This window comes from Ambystoma mexicanum, chromosome 13, assembly GCF_040938575.1.
Source record: "Ambystoma mexicanum isolate Mex_15411 chromosome 13, UKY_AmexF1_1, whole genome shotgun sequence".
Classification (NCBI taxonomy): domain Eukaryota; kingdom Metazoa; phylum Chordata; class Amphibia; order Caudata; family Ambystomatidae; genus Ambystoma; species Ambystoma mexicanum.
This window is the reverse complement of record NC_090938.1, coordinates 258,719,453-258,734,932: the sequence shown is the minus strand read 5'-3', so window position 1 is coordinate 258,734,932 and position 15,480 is coordinate 258,719,453.

The window sequence follows — 15,480 nt, the reverse complement described above, 5'->3', positions numbered from 1 at the left end:
TATTGATAAATTCCCAGACTGAGTCCTCAGAAGTGCCTCAACTATTTCCACTTTTTTCCCTTGGCCATTTGCCATCACTACATTTTTCTTTTTATCCATTAAACAATTTTCAAGCCTTATAGAATCATCACATATTACATTCGTTTTACTACTATTTCTATTTCCTACTTCTAATTGTATTTCATTACTCAGCATGCATACATTACTTACATGTGTGCGATTGTTTGGAACATTAGTACATATCTCACTATAGGATTTCCTCATAGGTGTTTTTAGAGAGACGCTATCTCCTCCGTCCTGATATTTCATTTGACTTTTTGACGTACAGCATCTGCCTACTATAGGGAAATATTTACTTAAGGGGGCTTTTGCCGAGTTTTGAATAGTGAGATCTATGTTAGATTTTTCATTTTCCTTTTCCTGGGTTACGTGGTCTTTTGGAATAAACTTGGCTATCTTTTGATGTGACACAGTTTTGGAAGTTATGGTTTTCTGAGAATTTGAATTTGCCAATTGTGTAGTACTAGTTTTTATCGTTCCCGAATTGGTGTACACGTCTTCCTTCAATAGCAAAGAGGTACCAACGCCTCCACCTCTTTTGTCCACTCTTACTTCAATTGCAGGTGTGAGGGCACCCTGTCTCTCTTTGGACAATTGATCCAAGTCAATATGCTCCTCATCTGCAATTTCTAGGATAGAAGTTGATTTTATGTCCTTTGCCTCCCTCCTTCTTTTAGCAAGTCTTTTCACAGCACGCATATGCATCCTTTTTGCCCGGCGAGACATAAAGGTGGGGGTTGCTTCGGTGCAAATATTTTCACTCTCTGCCTTTTTTTGTTTTTCGATTTCATCCAACAAGACAGAAGGGCTATCAGGCAGATCTAAAATCGGAGCTTTGGCAATAGGACTAGGCGGCATATCTAAAGGCTGTGCTTTATTCAATTGCTGTGAAACTATTGTATCATTTAATGCTATTATCGATGCTTTAATCTCTCTCAGATCATTCTCACAATTGCACTTCAGCAGCTCAGATGATACCCCATGTCATTGTCTAGTATTGTCACATTCTAGGTGAACAGGTAGCGAACATTGCATGCTTTTCTCATGACTCTCATTTGTAGCCTCTCTAGATCTTTGGCCACATATTTCATATTGCATAGATCTCAGGGTATCAATTGCGGTTATGAAGCCCTCAATTTTATCCATCTTGGAACAAAGATAATGCATAATTGCCTTTAATTCCAAGTGGGTAAGTTCATGGCCCTTGTCGAGAAGATCTAGTATTTTTGTAATCACTGGAAGGGGGGAAGGAGATTGATGTTCAGCACTACCCCTCTCAGATATATTCCCCTCAGGATCATCATTACTGAACCTTCTTTGATCTTCAATTTGCTCAGGAGAGTACAATAAAGCATGCAACATCCCTTCAGAACCTCCTTCGCCTATGGTTTCATTGTGAGTTTTCATAATGTCCTCTCTGCAAGTTGTTTTTAAAATCTCCTTGTTAGATGATCTATGAACAAGTGGGGTCATCATATTAATTGATTGATTGACCTGTTCGTCTAATTCAGCCATTTTCCTCATAGTTATCCTAAACGGATCTTCGTTAAAAATGCAAGGTAACAGTGGGGTTGTACAGCGCCCCAAACTCACCCTAGCATCATCATTTTCTTCCTCTTTTATGGAATTATGCAAAGTGGCGGTTGAGTCGGCATGAATTTGAGCCAAATAGGTAGCTTGTGATGGAATATCGCTACGATTCAAATTGTCAACTTTAGCTACCTCTGCTGAAGTATTATTATCGAATGGCACATTATTAAAAATACTCCTATTGAGACCTAAAGAGTCATTATTAGTTTCAGTACAAGCTTTCAGTATTGCCTCAGTACACCGCCCGCTACGCAATCCATGAGCCATTATTAAAATACAGTATATGGCTCTTGTACAATGTATTAGTAAGGAGACAGAGTTCTCGACCTGCTAAATAAATCTCAGAAATAGACAATATCGAATAAAAACTAATCTAGCTTTACACCCATGATCTAATAAAATACAAATTAGCACGTTATAAGGTGACAAGCACCTAGCACTTTATAGTAAAATTTCAGCAGTTTATAATAATAGAGCTTCACCCTCACTCACCAGCACATATAAAGTGATCATAAAATCTTCATGGACTAGGAATATATAATTAGGTTCACTACCTGAACATTAACACTATTAATAATAGAAATCCTCAGGGATCAAAGTGACTAATCACTGCAGTCTCCCTTCTGAATACGCCGCCAAACAGCCGCACAACAGCCAATGGGCTTTTCGCCGTCGGGCTGAACGCCGCAAGGGTGGCTCAAGCGCAGTTTTCAACACGCTTCCAAGCATGTGATCACCCACGTGGTCCGACTGACTCCGCCTCCTCCAGGAAGCGGTATAAGCCAGGCAAGAGCAACGCTCCCAGTGCCTGGATGATGGCAGATAGATGCAAGGTCAGTCAAAATAGTTCACTGCTCACACTCACTTTGATTCCAAAATAGAGCGCCGCTCGGGCGACTCGAGCGCAGTTTTCAACACGCTTCCAGTCACGTGATCACCCACGTGGTCCGACTGACACCGCCTCCTCCAGGAAGCGGTATAAGCCAGGTAAGAGCAACGCTCGCAGTGCCTGGATGATGGCAGATAGATGCAAGGTCAGTCAAAATAGTTCACTGCTCACACTCACTTTGATTCCAAAATAGAGCGCTGCTCGGGCGGCTCGAGCGCAGTTTTCAACACGCTTCCAGTCACGTAATCACCCACGTGGTCCGACTGACTCCGCCTCCTCCAGGAAGCGATATAAGCCAGGCAAGAGCAATGCCCGCAGTGCCTGGATGATGGCAGATAGATGCAAGGTCAGTCAAAATAGTTCACTGCTCACACTCACTTTGATTCCAAAATAGAGCGCCGCTCGGGCGGCTCGAGCGCAGTTTTCAACATGCTTCCAGTCACGTGATCACCCACGTGGTCCGACTGACTCCGCCTCCTCCAGGAAGCGGTATAAGCCAGGCAAGAGCAACGCTCGCAGTGCCTGGATGATGGCAGATAGATGCAAGGTCAGTCAAAATAGTTCACTGCTCACACTCACTTTGATTCCGAAATAGAGAGCCGCTCGGGCGGCTCGAGCGCAGTTTTCAACACGCTTCCAGTCACGTGATCACCCACGTGGTCCGACTGACTCCGCCTCCTCCAGGAAGCGGTATAAGCCAAGCAAGAGCAACGCTCGCAGTGCCTGGATGATGGCAGATAGATGCAAGGTCAGTCAAAATAGTTCACTGCTCACACTCACTTTGATTCCAAAATAGAGCGCCGCTCGGGCGGCTCGAGCGCAGTTTTCAACACGCTTCCAGTCATGTGATCTCCCACGTGGTCTGACTGACTCCACCTCCTCCAGGAAGCGATATAAGCCAGGCAAGAGCAACGCTCGCAGTGCCTGGATGATGGCAGATAGATGCAAGGTCAGTCAAAATAGTTCACTGCTCACACTCACTTTGATTCCAAAATATGTGTACTTTATTGACACCAGGGTCCATTGTGCGCTTCCAAACAGACACCAGTGCATTACTACCCATATCCATGTGACAGTACGAAACCATGTTACTCAGAATATTTGGTTGATCAGATGCTGTCTCACAGCACGTCCCTCCTGACCATCCCCTCTTGCATGACCTGCGTCCCCTTCACTTCCGTCCTCATCACCATCATCATCCTCATCAGGTGCTTCTATTTCAACGTCAGGGGGCAGTGGCACATTCCATCTGATACACATATTGTGCAGCATGACACATGCCATGGTGATCTTGGCCACCTTCTCACGGCCATACAGGAGAGCGCCACCAGACCTGCTAATGCACCTAAACCGTGTCTTCAAAAGGCCAAATGTCTGCTCGATCACGATGCGGGTACGGGTATGTGCACGATTGTATTCCTCTTCGTGCCTGTTCTGTGGGTTCCGTACAGGGGTGAGGAGCCACCTCTTCAGGGGATAGCCGGCATCACCTGATTGGGGGGGACGAATGGGGTCCTGTTATTGTTCACCTCAAGAGCGGCCTGTTCATATCACACAAATTGACTTTGCATTGTGATTGAAGTACACAATTAACAGCATACATGCAGATGGTCTGTGTAACTGCAATGTGAAAAGGTGAGCTCGACCATGCAAGTAGACATGCCCCATTAATGCCTCCAACAGTAATTGACATGTCTTGGGTGAGGCCAGGTCTTAGGTGTCACTGGGCCCAGGCAGATTTGGTACCACACTGCTGGTGTACTGCCATTCCAACATTGATGTTGCCATGCTGAGAGGCATCACTTCAGTGGTGCTATAGGTGCGTGGTGCAATGCTATGGCTAGGGGTGATCCCTTTGCATGCATTCAAGGGCACATTGCATTATTGATGCTGTGCTGGACTAATTCTGTATGACTATCTTGATGGCATGTATGACATTTGTGTATTTTGTGGCGTGAAATGTTGTGCAATGTGGATGTGGATGGATGTTTAATGTTTCTAGACCTGGATTGTCATCTATGTTGTGTAGCTTATATTTGCATGTCCGTTCATCTCAAGTACCTTGCGGCCTTCCCAGATGGACATTGGCATACATCTGTATGTGCATTTGTCCGACGGACAACAAGCTACACCCATTTTGAGTATATATGTCTCTCCCCCCCAATCACACCCAGTTGGAGTATGTATCTCCCCTCCCAATCACACCCAGTTGGAGTATGTATCTCCCCCCCCAAATCACACCCAGTTGGAGTATGTATCTCTCCCCCCCACCAAATTACAACCAGTTGGAGTATGTATCCCCCCCCAATCACACCCAGTTGGAGTATGTATCTCTCCCCCCCAATCACACCCAGTTGGAGTATGTATCCCCCCCCCCTCAGTCACACTGCCATGTGCTTGTCCTGCTACTCACCAAGTAGCCACAAACGTTGTTCGGCTTGTCGCTCCATGTAGCATGGGATAGTTGAGTTCCGCAGGACCATGGAATCATGGGTTGATCCGGGAAATCGGGCACAGCAATGTGTGATTATCTTGTTGGCGTCACATACCATTTGGACATTGATGGAGTGGAATTGCTTCCTGTTTCGGTAGACTACTTCATTGTGATGTGGGACCACCAATTCCACATGGGTACAGTCGATGGCCCTGATGCAACTTGGGATGCCTGCCAGTGAATAGAACCCAACTTTGGTGTTTGCAATCTCCTGGGCAGTCCGTGGCATGAATATGTGTTCAGGTGCATGCTTCAGGAGGGCATCGAGTACCTGGTTCAGCGTGTGTGAGAATACTGGTTGTGAGATGCCATGCATCTGCCCCACTGTATGCTAGTAGGTGCCTGTGACCAGGAAGTGGAGCACAGTCACCACCTTGAGTAGAGTGGGAATGGCAGTTCGGATGTCTATGAGGCTCACAATGTCGTTGTGTATCATGTCCACGATGCTGGTGATGGTATCCCGGTCCAGATGGTACAGGGTGTGTATCTGCTCAGGGGTTAGGTTAAATGGACTGGCTCTGATCCTGGGGATTGGTGGGTGCCTCTGTGGTATGATTAGGTGCCGTGGTGGTGCTTGCTGTGCCTGTCTTGCCCACCTCCTCCTTCTCCTGCGTCTCCTCTGTGCCGCCTGTTGTTGTTGCTGCTGCGCTGCAATCATGTCCTCCAGCCCATGCTGCTAGTATTGGAACCATCTTGGTGTGGGAAGGGGAGTGGGAAGGGGTTTGGTGTGCTCCTTTTGAGCTGCCACAGTCTCCATTGCCTCCACCTGTGATGATTGTGTCCACCTGTGGCAGGTGGGAACACTGCTCAGTTCTCTTAATGGGTGGTTTGCGATGCCGGTATTAGTACCATGACCGGTAAGGGGTTTTGGGGGCTTTACCATGCCGCTATTGGCATGTCCGCTTGCCTTGTGATGCTGTGCTATTAGCGGCATGGCATTATTATCGGGATGGAGGGTCACAAGCATGCATACTGCCCGCTATTAGTGGCACCGTACTTAGTGGTGTTGCTAATAGCGGTGAGCCAGGTCGTAATTCGCATGGGGATTTAACGTTACCAGTATTCCATTACCGGTAACGTTAAATCACTACCGCCTACCGTGTAATGAGGCCCTATGTCTCCCTTTGTCTTCGACTATATGCCATTTCTTGGTAACTTTGTAACAGTGCACAATTTACTTTCGAGTACTGTGCACTAGGGTCCTTTTTGTTTTATGGCCCTAGACACCCACAAAGGATTGTTCAGTGATTATACAAGTGTACCTGGGATGAACTGATGGCAGCAGTGTTTTACTTATTTTTAAAGGATCACATTGCTTTTACCGTGTTTGGTTCAAGACTGTGGCCAGGTCAGAAAATGGCTAAGCTGCAAAGTCTTTTGTTCTGTCCCATGGCCATTTTGTCCCTTGCCTTCACCCAGGTCGAGTAACCCGGGTTTTCCTTATTTGGGCATGCAGCCTCCTGCAAAACCAATCTCTTTTGCGGGCTTCTGCATGTCACGTGTGTGTGCCCAGGAAGCCCGCTGGGACTATCTAGTCCCAATCCACACTACTGGTGCTAGGACGTTTGAAGTGCCTGAATGACTGGGATCACTGTGAACCATGATTGGTCCACGACTGGGATGCCTGCATGAGAGCAGATCTTCAATTGGAAGTCCTCGATTTTGGCGAAAAGCTAATCTTGGATAAGAGAAGGGACTCTGCATCCATTCCAGGTTGGTCACCTGAGTTCTCCACGAACTACAGATGGAGCTAAGTATCCTGCACAAAGAAACTGACTTGTGAAACCACAGAGACGCATTCAAAGATTTTGGCACCCTTCGCTTTCTGCTGTCCCGTCGGAGTCCTGTTTTCTTCATTGATCTAGAAAACCTGCCAGGGCACTTTGCCCCTTTCGAGTAGTGGGAACAACTACTCTTGGTGTCCCCTGCTTACCCACCGAACAAGCCCCTTTGGAAGTGTTCCTGAGCCATCCAGTGAACTGGCCAGCTCTACCTCAGGCTATCCTGCACAACTGATGCCGGCTCTGAGTTGAAACCCGAGACTTGGGACATTGCTTGCTTGTAGTCTGGTGCCCTCTCCTGCCAAGTTCCGCAGGCCTAGCTCCTCTAGAAGCCAAATTAGGAGAGCGCATAATGCTGCAGACATCTGTGATTCCTGCATCACTACCTGTTATTGACAGACACTGTAGGAGCCTTGCTGACCTGCCCTCCTGTGGCCTAAAGCCTGCTGTACTGAATAGTCTTTGTATCGCCTTCGGAAGATGAGAAAAGGCAACTGTTCCATAACGGACGATCATTCTATACCACAGCCGCTGAGAGCTGGAGCCCACGAAACTGCAGGACTCGGACCTACTAGCAACCTCGACTAAACTGGCAAAGTTTGGCCCAGACTGTGGAGAGGGTCGGTGAGTACTTGTATCACTTACCGTTGGCCCCCTGGCACATCCGATTTCTTTTAGGCACGAAAAGCCCTAAAAAGGTATTAGATTTTGGCTGGGTTAGCGTGCGCTCTGTAGCTATTTTCACCTTTTGAAAACTGCTATGCCGCCAAGGGCGGACCCTACTCGAATAGTGGGAACCAATTCTTCATCACTTCAAGCCCCATCCTGACTTGCTACAGCTCTCCCAAGAAGACCCGCTTTAGTTCTGCCTGTGTGATCGTGCGTATTTATGCACAACTGTACTCTTAAGCACAAGGCTCTCCACTTACTGGGCTGGATTGGGAAAAGGTGTCATAATAAAGGAAATACCGTGTCTCACCCTTCGTTGGCCCACTTCCACTCCCGAAAGACCCCACATTCAGGGGATCCTCCCACACTGGTCCACCCCCGGAACTGGATCCAATAGCGATGGCAGTGCCTTGCTGACATGCTCTCCTTTGCCCTGAAGCCTGCTACACGGGAATTGTCTTTGTATCTCCTTCAGAAGCGGAGAAAAGGCAACTGTCCTGTCACGGACGATCGTTCTATGCCGCAGCTGCTGAGCGCCAGAGTGCTGCGAAAATGCAGGACTGAAACCTAATAGCAACCTCGACTAAACTGGCAAAGTTTGGTCTGGACTGTGCCTAGGGTTGGTGAGTACTTGTAACACTTACTGGTGGCCCAGTGGCACAACCAATCTCTTTTACGCACAAATATCCCTCAAAAGGTATTCGCTTTTGGCTGGGTTAGCCTGTGCTCCCTAGCTATTCTCACCTTTTGAAAACTGCTCTGCCACCAAGGGCAGTCCCTACTCAAATAGTGGGAACCAATTCTTCATTGCCTCAAGCCCCTCCCTGACTTGCTCCAGCTCTCCCAAGAAGACCCGCTTTTTGTTCTACCTTTGCGATCATGCGTTTTTAAGCACAACTGTACTGTTGAGCACAAGGCTCCCCACTTCTTAGGGCTGTACTCAAAAGTTAAGGAATGACTCAGAAGAATTGCCTCATGCTCCTACTGTGTTCACTCACCCTTCCCTTTACAGGTTGGAAACGTATTGTATATGGATTATCTAGTATAGTATTTGTGTGGTAACTGTTTTTACACAACTGAAGTTTACTTGGGTCAATTGGTCCGGCCGACAATAAATGTATAGATATTTTTCATATACACTTTTCTAAGTGTAATTTGTGGTTTGTTACTGTGTGTGCTAATTGTGGACTTCCAATCACTCTCACCCCTTCTGAGACTCAGTCTTGACCACCTGCCAAGCTACCTAGATTGGTCTGGCTTGTCCAGAAGGTTCCCCTGTTTCACTAAACTAGGGTGGCCTCATATACCTCTGCCCACCAGGTCAGAGTTTAGAAAACCATATCAACAAGCATGCAGGGGCTCGCCTCCATTTGGAGATCCTGGCGTGATCCACAGTGACCCCATCACTCATAGTGGCTTCCAGGCCGCTTCTCCAAAGGGGCCGCTCCCACCTGCAGTGACCTGCAGTGGCTAGTCCCAAACGCGGCAGTGCCAGAGGTGTGCAGGCGTCATTTTTAGAAAATTCCTGTCTGATCTTTGAAGCGGGGCGCATCTCCGGGGAGAGTGCAGGCCATTGTTGGGGCCCCGTGATGGAGGAGTTCATCTGAACATGCATTTGTGAGTATACCCTTGCAAGTGACAACAAGTAGGGGAACTGTGAGTGTAACTGTGTGTGTGGAAAATGGGGTTGTGCGAATGACGAAAAGGTGTGTTTGATTGTGTGGTGACAGAGAATTATTTCGCTTTTTAATTATGAATTTTTGTGTAGGGAGACTTCCCGAGTGAGGGGAGATGATGGTACCATTTGTTTTGTGACACAAAGGTAAACAAGTAGGAGCTACGCATTAATTAGTGGACTTGGATATAGTAGTATTTGCTGTTTTAGTTTGTTATTTTAGCCTGTTGTTTTAATGTATTGCGATTTTTTATTTGCAAGGAGTGGAGGCCCAAATTGGGTCATTGTAGGTATGGCATTTTAAGTATATTGAGTGATTGTAGCGTGGTATTGAGTGTGCGTGAAGGGGAGGGAACTGTGACTGGGGGCCATGGGGAGTAGGGGACAGAAGACTGGTTTTGGTTTTGACAACTGCAGCGTGTGCAGCACGCAAGTGTAAGTTTAGGAGATTTCAGCGCGTTTAGAATACATGTATGTGTGCTGCCATTATATAGGTACAACATCAAAAGGTACCACAAGCAATGGATGGTAGAGACATGAGGGGGGAGGCCCCGCTCCTGGCCATAGCAGGTCACCCACAATAGGGGAGTGCTAGAACACATGAGCACTTTTTAGTGGCAAAGTACAAAGGTAAGCAACTGCAGAAGAGGAAAGAGATTTTAGATCTTTGGAAGATGTTTGAGGATGTAGAGGACCTCAACGAGCGACGGCTGTGGGATACTCAAGGAAGGGCCACTTTAATTGCGGGGGTTGGAATCCCAAAAGAACTTAAGTGATTATATCTATTAGCTGCTCGCCCAGCAATGGGATACACTAACCCGACCTATGGGCCCACCCCAGTCACTGCCACGCCACAGCGTACATTTCCACCCAATAACTGCCCACCCCAAGACTGTAAAAGGGGCAGAAGGAGTTAGAGGAGGTGCTGGAAGCAGTGCCAGTAGTGCTGGCACGACTGAGAACAACACAGAGTGAGGGAAGGGTGAAGGGGAGCAGAGTAGATGAATAGCGAGTGGTAAACATTTTATTTAGATTGGATAGTACAGCCATAAAGGATGTACACGTTGAGACGACCTGGGGTGAGGGTGGGCGAGCAGAGAGCACAATATATGGGACACTGAGTCCCAAAGAGAAACAGACAGAGTTGAGGGAGGATGAATGTGACACAATAGACGAGTTTGAGGATGATGAAGAGGAGTGACAATGGGAACCAGATATAACACTCCGAGCAGAGAGCTTGTGTTGGGCGTGATTAAGGAATAGATATAGCCGCATGTTGGATGGAAGGGAGGAAGGAAGGAAAGGGGATGGGCATGCAGATGCCACTATTACACAAAGGTGCGGGGAGAGCACATTATGTGCCCTGGGCACAAATGGATCAAAATATTTTCATCAAGGTGCTCCCGCTCCTTATTCCTGGGGCTGGGAAATGGATTTATACATTTGAAAAAGAGACTGCAGGCGTTACTCTAGCTGTTAGGGATATGAAAAGTTTGCTAGTGGCAATTGTTGGTGTTCAGGCTGAGGACATATGGGTCAAGGCAGGATATCTGGGAGTGAAATTGGACGATGATGCACACAATGGGGCAACTTTCAACAACAATAGGCCACAAGCGTGGGGCGCGCAATGGCAAATATATCCCGACACCCTAGACTTACAGTCTATATTGTAATACATTATGGGAGAGGATGAGGACCCTGGCCAGTACATTATTCAAATTCACGAGATGTGGACGGTGGGGGACCAGTGGGACCGATTAGTTCGTCTTTTTCATTTCGTTATAAAAAGGGGCTTACCCAAGGAGGTGCAGAAGGCACTTGGCAAAATAGTGGTCAGAGGAGCAAAAGGGTGTGCAGAGATTCAGACGATAGTAATGAACCATTGTAAAAGAATGAAGGACCGTGAAAAGGAAGCAGCGCAGCAGATAAAGGCAGAAGAAGCGAAACTGGTACAGAAAAAGTAAGCAAAAATAACAGTAGCGGACAGCACCCGCCTCTGCTCCCATTGAAACGAAAGGGCACACACGGGTGCCAGTAGATGTGAGGACAGCTGCATTTTGGCCAGGAGGAGGAGGACAATGGGGAGGGGGCATCTCCACCCTGGCCTGAGTGGCAGCAAGGAGGTCAGCAGTAGGGAAGAGGTGGGTTCAGAGGGAGAAGAGGGATTTGGAGGGTTTGAAGGTATGGGACCTCAAGCTGGCGGTATGGGGTCCTTAATATGTTTGACCTGCAGGAAATGGGGGCACTTTGCAAGAGAATCGAGGAGGCGGCCGGGGGTGTGATATAACCCATATAATAACTATTTTCCACAGCCCTAGCCACAAGGACAGCTCCAAATACCAACTTCCATACCGTATGAGATTCATCAGGCATATACCCAGTTGCCCCGTTGACCCTGAGGTGCACAAATGCAAAACCCACAAGCTGCCCAGCCATATATGCCCCACCCAAAGCCTTATACAGAGGACAAATGCTGCAAATGATGATGTGCCTAATGGCACTGTTGTATCTTACCAGGGGGTCAGCTCCATGGGAGGTAACCCTTTTTGTCCCCTGGTACGAACACCTACCCTGACTAGGACAGCCCATAGAAAGCTCTTGCATGCCCAGTACTACCCATGACAGTCCACCCTGACAAGGAACCCTTGGTGGGCGCCGAGAAATGAAACAAACACTTCATCTGTATGTTTCACGGAGGTGCCATTAAACCAGGCATCAGTGAGGGAAAGTTCCGGCTACTGGGTGAAACTCTTGACATGTTGGGCTTTTCCGGGGTTTGTCACCACAGTGCCATACACTAAAAAGGTTGACATTAAAATAGGGGGGCTCCCTTGTTTTATTCTGAAAGTTCCCCAATAAACCTGCTGGGCCCCGACCTGCTTAGCAAATTGAACATGACTATCTCCTTTACAGACATTTGGATAGTATGTTCCACCCCAGGAATGTGTGCAATGAGAGCAATGGTTATCATATATGCAAGACAGGCAGAAGAAGTGGTTCGTGGGACCCAGACATGTTCATGTACAGGTACACACTGCTCCTTGAGGCAGTGCCCCAAATTGACAGAGGTTGCTGGTGAGTGCCAACTGATTTTATTTTTTGCCCTCTGGTGACCACCCGATTTAGTGGCTGGAACGATATTGTTCCTAGATTTGCAAGGTCACTCGCACCCATCAGGGTCAATCCCTATGACAACAATTTGCTTTGCCGAAAACCACCAGACCTTGCAAAGCAGATAGAAAATGCCACTTAGGGAGGTGACGGATGCAGAGACAAACCAAACTGTTACGCTCACCTGGCTCCCACAGGGGCGTCGATCTGAACAGGACAGCTGCAGTCTCCACCAATGTGACGCATAGTGCCGAGATGACGGACTGGACTGGCCCACCTTGCTTCGTTTGCTTGGCCCGAAGGAATATTCTTCTGATGGTTTAGAAAGATGAGCTCTCAATCTTGCATTGAGCGCAGAGGCGCGTAGATAACCAGTTACTTAACTGGCTCGAAGGAATTGGTGAGTTTCAGAACAATATTGACTCTGAGATTCCCGGCAAGACGCCGTAAGTATGTAGTTCGTAAGAGTTCAAATGTCTGACTTTCACTCTTGTCCGATTCCTTGCAGGTTGCAGCTTGACCCTAGCGAAGAGTTCCTCGTGGCAACCGGTAATATTCAGGTAAGGATTTGTATTATCCAACACAGTTCGATAAAATAATGTCAAAATGTAACCTGTTGCTTAAGTATGAAGTCTCGGGGAATAATGCCTCCGGCGATAAAATCAGGTAAGTCTATTGTGGTGAGGTGGTTTCCCCTTGTTTGTCCCTTTGTTTCACCTTGCTGTCCTTTTGTTTCCCCTTAGGGGCCGGGGTTCGGTGAAGATGCAGTGGAAGCTGCGTCGACCCGTGAAGAGGAATAGTACCCCCGGTGGTAAAATCAGGTAAGTCTATGGGGGGTAACTAATATTGCCTCTGTGTATTCCCTTGGCTCACCTTGTTGTTCTTGTCTTCCCCTTAGGTGCCGGAGTGCAGCGGGAACATGCAGAAGGATGCAGTGGAATATGAAGATGCTGCGAAAGCCGGTGAGTTCAGTGTAGCGTTTCAGCAGGCGAGGCGATGTGCATAAAATAACTTCTTTCTTCCAGCTCGAAGGCACAATGGATCGGGAATTCAGGTAAGGATCAAAGGTATTGCTCTTGTTCTAACCTTTTCTCCTTCTTTCTCCCTTTTTCTAGGAGCTCCAGACTCGAGGTGGGCGTGGCAGAAGACTTGATGTAGACTTGCAGGCACGGTGAGCGTTACACTGCTGGATGCAGAATAACGCGAAGGGTGTGCTGCTCTTCGGGCATGGTTTAAATAGCCCCCAAAGTAGTCCCAGGTAAGTATTCCTGCCCAGCCCCACCCGAGTAAAAAATAGTCCCTAGGTAAAGTTGTCCCTTCCAAGCCTCTTTTGGCTTGGAGCTCTTGCAGCATGGTCTGCATCAGGTAAGTTTGCAGCATGATCTGCATCAGGTAAGTTTTAATCTATGAGCCTGGTGCGTATGGCACCAGGACTGACTCTCCATATGAGCCTGGCACCATAGACGCCAGGACTGCACCCATATAGCCCCTAGCAGGGGTTGTTGGGCTTGCTTGGGATAACTTGATGCCTGCTTCCGGGGTTGCTGGACTTGGGCTGGGTCCCCGGGGGTAGGCATCATGACTGCACTCACCCCCAAGGCCCCTCCTAAAGTCTTTCTTCCCTGTGGTTTCAGTTTGTCTGGGAAATTTTGGTGGAATTTTTTCACCAATCAGGGTGCATGAACGTTGTCACTAGGTTCCCATGACCTTTCTTGTGGTCCGTAACCTTTCCAGTCGATTAAATAAAAAAGTTTTGACTTTATCAGCTTGGAGTCCAGGATGTTCTTAACTTCAAATTCGGGTTCCCCGTCTACAAGGATGTGGTCTGGTGGCTTGGTTAATCTTGTCCCTGGTTGCACTGGCTTCAAAAGTGACACAAGAAAGACGGGGTGAATTCGCATATTAGCAGGTAAGTCCAACTTGACAGCCACCGGGTTGATAATGGCCTTAATAGAGTAAGGTCCCAAATATCTGGGGTTAAAGGTCCGCGTTCCTTTAGAGGTATATGTTTTGTGGCTAACCATACTTGGTCCCCTATCTGGTATTGTGGAGTATCACTTCTATGCCGATCAGCATCTTTCTTGTATTTTTCTTTCGCCTGTTTTAAATGTGCAGTTGCTTCCTTAAAGGCTTGTGTAATCGTAGCGTGCAGATGGTCCACTGAGGGCATTTCTAAGTGTTGGGGCGAGTCAAGGTCTGAGGTTCGAGGATGGTGCCCATATAAGGTATAAAAGGGGCTTTGTCCGGTTCCAGAATGTACTGAATTATGGTATGCATATTCGGCGATCCAAAGAATGTCTTTCCAATTACTCTCAGTCTGATGTAACATACAACGCAGGTATTGTTCGAGAGTCTGGTTGCTCGTCTCCGTTTGACCATCGGTTTGGGGGTGGTGACTGGTCGATAACCTCACATCGATTTGTGACAATTGACAACATTTTTTCCAAAAATGTGAAATGAATTGACTGCCCCGGTCAGAGACCAATACGGACGGAAATCCGTGTATGCGAACAATGTTTTCGAGGAACTCCTTGGCCAGGATTGAAGCTGAAGGTAATCCCTTTAAATGAATAAAGTGGGCCATCTTGGAAAAAAGATCCACAATAACTAGAATGGTGTTAAATCCATTCCATGGGGGTAGATCAGTAATAAATTCTAACGATAAGATGTGCCATGGTTTAGGCGGAATGTCTAAAAGTCCAGCTGTTTTTTTCTTTTGACTTTTGTTTTGGGGGCAAATGCCACAAGACATCACAAATGATTTAATATCCTTTCGCCAGGTGGGCCACCAGAATTGTCTCTTAATTTTAGCTTCAGTTTTTGCAATACCTGGGTGCCCCTTCATTAGGGTATCATGATAACGGGAAATGACTAGCTCTTGTAGTTCCGTGTGTGGCAGAAATAACCATCCTTGGTAATAAGGCAGGTCATTGGTGACAGAGTAGTCTGGGCCTTTCTTTACCCAGTCCTGCAGGGCTGTAGGATCAAAGAGTTGCTGGATCTTTACCTGAATGTCCTCTAGTGTCTGTAGAGCAGTCATGCCAAGAATCCTTTGTTCGGAAATTATAGGTACTGGTTCTGGGTTCACTTCTGCCTCTCCCATCCCTATTCGGGATAAGGGGTCTGCTTTACCATTCTTACAACCTGGTCGATAGGTTATCATGAAATCAAACTCGGGAAAGAACAATGCCCATCGGAGTTGGCGTGAGAT